This window comes from Salvelinus fontinalis, unplaced genomic scaffold (assembly GCF_029448725.1).
Source record: "Salvelinus fontinalis isolate EN_2023a unplaced genomic scaffold, ASM2944872v1 scaffold_0023, whole genome shotgun sequence".
In the NCBI taxonomy this organism is placed as follows: domain Eukaryota; kingdom Metazoa; phylum Chordata; class Actinopteri; order Salmoniformes; family Salmonidae; genus Salvelinus; species Salvelinus fontinalis.
In genome coordinates this window covers 258,931-267,822 of record NW_026600232.1, presented here as the reverse complement: position 1 = coordinate 267,822, position 8,892 = coordinate 258,931, and the positions used below count along the sequence as shown (strand labels likewise).

Here is an 8,892-nt window from a genome sequence, read left to right as displayed (position 1 = left end):
CAGTCTACTGCATGCACCAATCCTGTCTGCCCCAATAATTAATTCACAATAGATAGTCCCCAACTACCAGACAACAGAGAGAGGGGGGAGACAGAGATGGAGAGAGAGAGAGAGAGAGAGAGACAGACAGACAGACAGACAGACAGACAGACAGACAGACAGACAGACAGACAGACAGACAGACAGAGAGAGAGAGAGAGAGAGAGAGAGAGAGAGAGAGAGAGACAGACAGAGACGAAGAGAGAGAGAGATAGCGAGAGACAGAGAGACAGAGAGCAGAGAGAGACGGAGAGAGACAGAGAGAGAGACGGAGAGAGAGAGAGAGAGAAAAGGGGCGGCGGCCTACAGAACTGCCTGAGAAGAACAGTTTTCAAAGGAATGATGGCGTTCTGGTGGAATATTTTCCCAGAAGGAATGGAGCTGGAAGTGTTCTCTCATGTCATGCAGATCATTGATCGTATTGGGGATATCTTGTCATCAGAGCCCACCATAGAGCCCGAGCTTGAGGGAGATGATGACGAGGATGATGAAGAAGAAGCAGATTGTAGCTCTGATGACAGTGAGGAAGACATGAGTGCAGCTAACACAGTAAAGGTGGTGAGGTGGTACAGGGAACATCATCATCACAACCACATAGGTCCCTGTTCCTTAAAGTGGGAATTTGTGTGGTGGTCACAGAGACAATCAATGATGACCCTTGTAATGAGGCCACCATGGCTGCTGCCAGCGATTCCATGGTACAAGAGAGAGGGACAGCAGGAACTACAGCCAAAAATCACAGCGGGATGTTTTAGTCACATCACTGGACAATGGTGAACAGAGAGAGAGAGAGCAGAGTCTTAGCAGCGGGACAGCCTGTGATGCAGAAGAGCCACTAACAAAGCCCCAGTCACAGACGCTGCCCCCTAGGACTGGGACAAAGCTGTTACAGCTAGAGCTGCTCTGGTCCCCCCAGAGACCTCCAGAGCAACAGAGACAAACTTCTCATCTAGAACCAAAGCCTGGACCAAGCACACAGTGTGACCCAGAGACAGATCTTCACATAGAGCAAGGTGGGAAGCTCCTACAAGGTATTTCAATATGGTTGATTAGAACAGTTAGTCAGGGATGTGGTATGATTTTTGTATCTTGACATTATTGAAAAGATATACTCAGATAAAGTCACAATAAATAGATATTTTGATGCACTTGGACACATACATGCAACTATCTTATTTATGTCTAGTTGTGTGTATTGTATATGAATAAAAAATTAAATACAAATAATAACTTATTATCACATGCTCTAGGAACTATGTGTTGTGATGTGCGAGTGCAATCGAGATGTATGCGAAGCAGCGTATTTTTTTGCAGGCTCATTGCACACCAACAACTGCAGTGCAACATAAATTAGGGCATCAGGCCTAGCTGGAAGTCTGTGATTAATTAGAATAACAATTAAAGTTCCACAGAGTTGCTCTTCTCATGCAATGCCATGTTGCCAACCATTGATTGTCCAAAGTGGGCAGCAGTGTATCAACAAGCCTCTTTTTTATTGGACAAAAAGCCTTTGTGTCTCATCAGGAGAGCTATAATTATGGGGGATTGTTGGCAGAACAACAACTATTGATAAACAATTGAAATGTTTTGTCTCTGTTCACTAGCACCAGTTTCTGCATAACTAGAACAGGAAGTGACATCTTCAATGGAGGGGACGCCACAGGGGTCAAAGCTGGAGACTGGGGTGTCCACTGGTCAACCTGTAAAAGGGGCGGGACCGAACACATTCACCAAGCCAAGAGAGAACCACGAGGCACCTGAGGAAGAGTGTGAGGAGGAGGAAGAGGGGTCAAATGGAGGTGGGCGTCAGAGGGGTGGGCGGCAGTCCCCTGACGAGAAGCCTGGCAGCAAAAATGCTTCAAAGTACAGCACCGTATCCTACAGGAAGATACGAAAAGGGAACACCAAACAGAGGATTGATGAGTTTGAGTCCATGGTAAACACATAACCCTGATGTCAAGTACGCATTTTTGAACTTTTTGCCCTGACATTGTGTCATAATAAATCTTTGTATATTAAAATGTCCAATAATTGCAAGAAATGCTTTTTATACAGTTCATAGAATGCAAATCTTCTGTACTGCATGTTATAAGTTAAGTTGAATAATCTATAGCAGCGGTGTCAAACTCATTCCATGGACCGTCTAGTGTCTGCTGGTTAGTGATCTTAATTCATCAATCAAGTACAAGGGCGGAGCGAAAACCCGCAGACACTCTGCCCTGTGTGGAATGAGTTGGACACGTGATCTACAGTATTTGCTGTAAACTGGTGTTCAAGTGTGTTTCTTTTGTAGATGGTTCTTCAACTGTTCTTTCAGAGATCCCTTGACGAATACTACAGCCAAACATGTCTTGCCACACACAAAACAACATCAAACTGAATCTGATCTTTTTCTTTCTCATTCCAGTGTACTCCGTAAGACCATCCTGAACAGTCATACCAAGAACAGAGATTTGGACTAACAGTGAGCTAACTGCAAAATATACTTGGATGATAATTATTCTGTGACTTGTAGATTCACGCTGCACACGTAGATCAGACTTACGGTAAATTAGTTGATGTTGACAGACCTTGAGACAAGAAGGTCTACGTTTAGAAAAATATACTTTACACATACACTGAGTGTACAAAACATTAAGAACACCTTCCTAATATTGTGTTGCAGAACAGCCTCAATTTGTGGACTCTACAAGGTGTCGAAAGGATGCTGGCCCATGTTGACTCCAGTGCTTCCCATAGTTGTGCCAAGTTGGCTGGTGGACCATTCTTCATACTCACGGGAAACTGTTGAGCATGAAAATCCCAGTAGCGTTGCAATTCTTGATACAAACCGGTGCGCCTGGCACCTACTACCATACCCCGTTCTTGCCCATTCACACTCTGAATGGCATACACAATCCATGTCTCAATTGTCTCAAGGCTTAAAAATCCTTCTTTAACCCGTCTCCTCCCTTTCATCTACACTGATTGAAGTGGATTTAACAAGTGACATCAATAAGGGATCATCTTTCACCTGGATTCACCTGGTCAGTCTGTCATGTAAAGAGCACTCAGTGTACTTTACATTTACGGACACAAGGTGGCGCTTGAGATCTAGATTAACTAAGGACCAAACAGCAGGCTGTGTGTGTGTGTGTGTGTGTGTGTGTGTGTCTTCACACATGGTCTCCCTTCCTGTCCCTCCTCCACTGATAAGAGGGCTCATTAATTCTCAGGCCCATGGTCAATATCTGTGTGTGAGACAGAGAGAGAGAGAGAGAGAGAGAGAGAGAGAGAAAGATGAGCCCATTTAGCAAAGCAGTATGGTCAGACGGCAGCATAGTTGAGGCTAGACTGCAGTGCCACCTGCTACGTTAGTTCTCCTAACCTGCTATGTTAGTTCTCCTAACATGCTACATTCATTCTCCTAACCTGCTATGTTAGTTCATCTAACCTGCTGAGTAAGTTCTCCTAACCTGCTATGTTAGTTCTCCTAACCTGCTACGTTAGTTCTCCTAACCTGCTACGTTAATTCTTCTAACCTGCTGAGTAAGTTCTCCTAACCTGCTACGTTAATTCTCCTAACCTGCTGAGTAAGTTCTCCTAACCTGCTACTAAAAGCCCCCCCACCACAAAACATCTTTCTGCGACCATGATAGTGCCGTTGGCATTGTAACATAGTGGTTGATTGAATTTCAAATTCAAATTACGATGTGGAGGAGTAGATGAAAGTGATTTGTGTGTGAAAGTGATCTAAATGTAGCTAATGTCACAGATTACGGCAGCTTGGAATGTGACATTTAAGACTTCATTAATATTTATAGAGTGTATTTCATTGTGCCCTTACTGCCTGCATTCACATACATATCTACAGAAACTAAAGGAGCAATCCTGGGCCAATCATGCCCATTAAGAAAGGTAGTAAACATCATAGGTCTAATGAGCTGTTTCCCTCCATTCTAATCTTGATTTAGCTGTTGTGACCTGGTGAATTATGACAACTAGATTAGTTGCCTTTGCCAATTTGTCTCTTGGAAGTTTGTTTCATGTTTGTGTTTTTTCTTATGCTGCACGGTGTCGTAAAATGTATTTGATGACATTTTCCAAAGCTAACTTTGTATTCACCTTAGCATATTGTCAACAATATAGCCCTTTCTTGTCTCTGTTTGGGCGGTGGTAGTGCTTGTATTTGATTGGATCCTCTTGGCTGAGACTGGAGAAGGAGAATGCAATGCACATCGTCCGGTTGAATAGATGGGATACAGCTTTATTTAAATTTGTCTTTTTGTAGCAGGTTAGGAGAACTTACTCAGCAGATTAGGAGAATTAACGTAATTGGTTAGAAGAATTAGGTTAAGGTTAGGAAAACAGTTAGGGTTAGCTAAAATGGCAAAATAAATAAACATTTGATGTTAAATTGACAAAAGCTGGAGCCCTTCTAGCCATGACTGTTTCATTTGACTAGAGGCAAATGTCAGATAATATGGCTGCAGGCTACCTGTTCATTCCATGATGAGCTCCGTTGGGCTTCTTCCTGATGTAGCTGGGGGTCACAGGAAGTACCAGGTCACATTCAGCCCTCTGGTGTTCTGGGGCCACGCTTGACCTTTAGAGCAGTTGTACAGGACAACATTCCTCCAAAGCATAAATAAGAATATCCTTTATATGCTACAAAAATATTCTTCTTAACATTGGACTACTGTATGGATACACGACTCTGACACAGAGGACCGTCTGCTGCTATACATGTAGCCACGTTAACCAATTCCCACTAAAAGCAAAGTCCTACATTACACACACATGTTGTGCTTTGGTGCTCAATGAGATACAGGTGAAATAAAGGACTTTATCTCATCTGTGGACCTCTGTTCAGCTAGCCATAGAGACAGGGATAGTTAGTGACACTTCTGTGTCATAGTGTTCACACCACCATCATTAGCCAAGCAGGGGGAGCAATATGTGAGGGTCTAATTAGCTTTCTGTAGCAGCAGGGTGGCTAACAGGATTGGTTCTTCTCATACCAATGTCTTTCTTTCTTTCCTTTGTTCTTTTGTTTGTTCTCTTTCTTTCTTTCTTTCTTTCTTGTGAAAGAGGAAGAGCAGGATGCTGAAATACCACTGTTTACCCTGGGCTTTTGATTCTCACATGCACTGAACAATGTTCATCGTCTCTCCTGAGGGAATTTCAGTTTTTATTTTAAGTTTTATATTTCCTGGAAGTTTCTTCAACGTGTCATAATTAAATAGTCACTACATTACCTAATAATAACAACAACACAAACTGTGTTGATTTGAATTCAAAATCAAGACAACCTTTCGCCGTGCAGCACGCTGTTCCAGTTCCTGCTAGTGCTGGCGAATTCCACTTAACGAGCTCTTAATCCAACATATAAAACAGCATGCTCTCTGGTGACATTTCACTAAGACATTAAACCATGATACGTGAGAACTGTTGGGGAAAGGGTGGTTTCAGTGCAAGACTATGTGACCAGTCCTACAGTGGTTCTAGGATTTACAGCTCAGGAATCTTTTTAGATTTAATATGGAGATGAACAACAGCCTTACAGGATACCTTGCGCTATCACAGAATGTGTCCGTTTTAACAGCTTCCTGTTTTAGAGAGCTCTCTACATTATCCGGGATCCTTTGGATGTCCCTACCCCATTGAAGTTGAAAGGTTGAAAGGTTAGTGTAAGGGTAGGGGTTAAGGTTAGGGTATGGATGTCCCAAGGATCCCAAATAGCACTTACCCTACATTGGCTCTAGATTACCGTTCATCAACTCTTAGAATGGTAGACCATAATACTTGCCAGACTTTGGGGCCACGCCGTAAAGCACCAACATACAAAACTTTGTTTTGGTCGTTGTTGTCTTGGTTTGAAGTCCAATCAGAAAGTAAGGCAGTGCACCCACCCACACACTGTACGAATGGTTGGCAGTCTTGGCCCATTTCTTTCTTTGAGTAATTGTGTTTGAGATACAACCGTAAAAAAGACAGTAGTTTCACCATGACCTTTGACACTGAACAATCTTCAAGATTAGAACAATACCAGGAACTTTTAATATAAAGTCCTAGTCTGGGTACCAGTGTCTGTAACATTCCACTCCTTCTACTCCGTGTCATGTGTCATTTGCCAAATGAAACAGAGTAGGCTACAAGGACAAGTAGTTGAATGTAGCTGAAAAGAGATTGGCAGCCAGGCTGATAGTCCTTCTAAATGGCCAAATTGCCAAACACCTGAAAGATTTTTGTTGGTTTACACAGATGCCTAAGCTAAGATGGGAGGCAGCCTTCATTCTGTGTTTCCGCTAACTCCATGGTGACCAGTGAAACAGACCTGTGTGGCAGTCAAAACGCTGTAGAATATTCATGACAGGCCTGGAAGGGGGAGATTAGTGAAACACCTAACCTGGTGACATAGGGACCAATGGTATTTCTGTAACCCTGAGCCCCCCCCCCCCCCCCCCCCACCTCTGTGGTGTGGCAGGGCTCTGAGTAGGCTTGCAGAGAGGATGACTCAATAACCCAGGAATACTAAGAACCTTCCATTGTGTGAAGAGAATAGATCATTGAGCTTCACCCCCAATTCCGTACATTCCGTCCCCTCCTCCTCCCCAATGATGCAATAATACTGGGGTAATTTGGAAGGTGAGCCGGCAGGCATTTATCCAGGCCATCCACTGCCTGACGATAAGAACCACATAGTGCTGCATATCAATGCTCAAGCAGGAAGCTCTTTCTCTGGCATTTGAAAGGACACCTGTCACTCAGTCTGTTCAGCAAAATAAGATGATTTTCTCTTTATTTTCCTATTTTCTATGTTATCAGCAGTAGAAACTAGAACAAAGCGGCCTCCCAGAACCCGGTTAGGTAAAAAGCTGCGGAATGGGGTTGAAGAAATGTAACCATTCTCAAATTCATAGACAGAGCTATGGATGTATGGACTGACCATCCAGGATATCAAAATGATCGTTTTAACCATGTTTTGAGGCTAAATAGTGTTTGTTCACATTTTCTTTGTTTACAAACATTGGATTTCTGATGGGGTACGACAATTGAACTACATTATTATTTATTTTTTAATTGAACCTTTTATTTAACTAGGTAAGTCAGTTAAGAACAAATTATTATTTACAATGACGGCCTACACCGGCCAAACCCGGACGCTGCTGGGCCAATTGTGCGCTGCCCTATGGGACTCCCAATCACGGTCGGTTGTGATACAGCCTGGATTCAAACCAGGGTGTCTGTAGTGACACCTCTAGCACTGAGATGCAGTGACTTAGAACGCTGCGCCACTGGGGAGCCCAACACTCAGGAGCCCAACTAACATCATGAGGCATTTATAAGTTATATCTCTTCAAGAATCAATGGGTACATATCATTAATTTATAAGTCCAAAAATGGACGTAGCAACTGGTTTATAACAATGTACAGTGGAATGTTGAAAAATATTGCTTTGTTATCAAATGAGCCTGTATGGATGGTATTTAGCATCATACAGAGATCTCCCTCCTACTGACGTGGATGTTCCATACAGTGTGCTGTAGGGACATACTCTCCCATCATACACTGCAACTCATTCCACCTCTACAGTGAGACACTAGCTTCACTTGTCCACTGAGGTCCTGCCCTGTCCAACTGGCCAGCGTCATCCCAGGATTGCTGTCTCCCTCAGAGCACTTATGTGTGGAAACACCAGGGAATGAATGGCCTGCATGTCATCTCTACCATCATTGTTCTCCCCACGTAGAGAATCAGAGACTGTTGCAGTCTGGGTTAAGGAAGTCAACACTTCAACTACTTTCCTCACTCCCTTTCTCTCCCTCAAATATTTTCCAGTTTCTCTCCACCCCTCTCAACAATGTCCTCTTTGAGACCAGGCGCGGGGTTCACAAACTCACTCAAACCCATGACTGTTCCCCCTGTAACTACTGTAACACCAGACTCTGAGTGGGCTGCCTAAATTACAGATATATATGAAGGGATGGCTCCAATACTGCCCTGGCGTCGTTTTGTTTCCTCCCACTCATTTTTTAAAATGAATTTAGCTGCCATGTTGTTTTTGACAGATTCCAGAACTCTGAGGCTGCAACATTCAGTTCTCCTTTGGCCATCAGTGCTGCTGCCTTCATTATGTCTTAGCTGTTGCAGCAGCTAGCAAGGCAATGCGGTTTCTCCTGAAGCACTTTCAGTAACCTCTCAGTGCTCTTCTGTACTACAATGTGTCTTAGAGCAACAGTGGTGACCTTGCTATGAATAGCTTCAATGTGGTGGTGGAGATCACGCCTTTGTCACATTGTGACGTTAGCAACTCTAAGACCCTTTGTGTACAGAAGAACGCCCACCTCAAAAATGTACTCCCACGGGGCATAGCTAACTAGTTGTACTTTGAACAAAGGTGGGCCAAGGGCAGAAGGCCTGGGATCTGTGGAGAGCAGAAGGCCTGGGATCTATGGAGAGCAGAAGGCCTGGGATCTATGGAGAGCTGAAGGCCTGGGAGCTATGGATTGCCATCTTGGCTCATAATAACATGAATGACAGCTAGCATTCACACTGAAGACCAAGCCTCACAATACTGGAGCCGAAATGGACAGCTCTTCTTTTTCAAGTGATGAAAACTGTTATACTCGTGAGATAAAACCTTCTTATAATGAACATTCTAGTTTTGACAAATGATTGGGATCAACCCTTCCATTAAGAGCTCATGGCAGGACAGGCAGTATGATTATGTCATATTGTCCTGCATCTGCAGCTGTAGTGGTTTGCTACAGAGAAGATGCAGATAAGATATTGCACAGATGCAGAGGAGCCAATAAAGCTGCACTGTTGAATTCCCACAGCCATTCCCTAATGCCCTTTTCTAGTAGTGTG

At 43.5% G+C, this 8,892-nt stretch overlaps 1 long non-coding RNA gene across 3 annotated transcripts; it reads left to right on the top strand.

Annotated features, from left to right (window-relative positions):
* The first annotated feature begins 773 nt into the window (after window positions 1-773).
* LOC129842216 (uncharacterized) lies at window positions 774-4,183 on the top strand. Of its 3 annotated transcripts, none has more exons than XR_008757511.1 (3): window positions 774-1,070; window positions 1,644-1,999; window positions 2,447-4,183. It is a non-coding gene; the product is annotated as an uncharacterized LOC129842216 (long non-coding RNA). The 3 variants fall into 3 exon arrangements; XR_008757512.1 differs by having other exon boundaries at window positions 775-1,052; XR_008757513.1 differs by having other exon boundaries at window positions 776-1,070; window positions 1,644-1,975.
* Window positions 4,184-8,892: the final 4,709 nt, after the last annotated feature.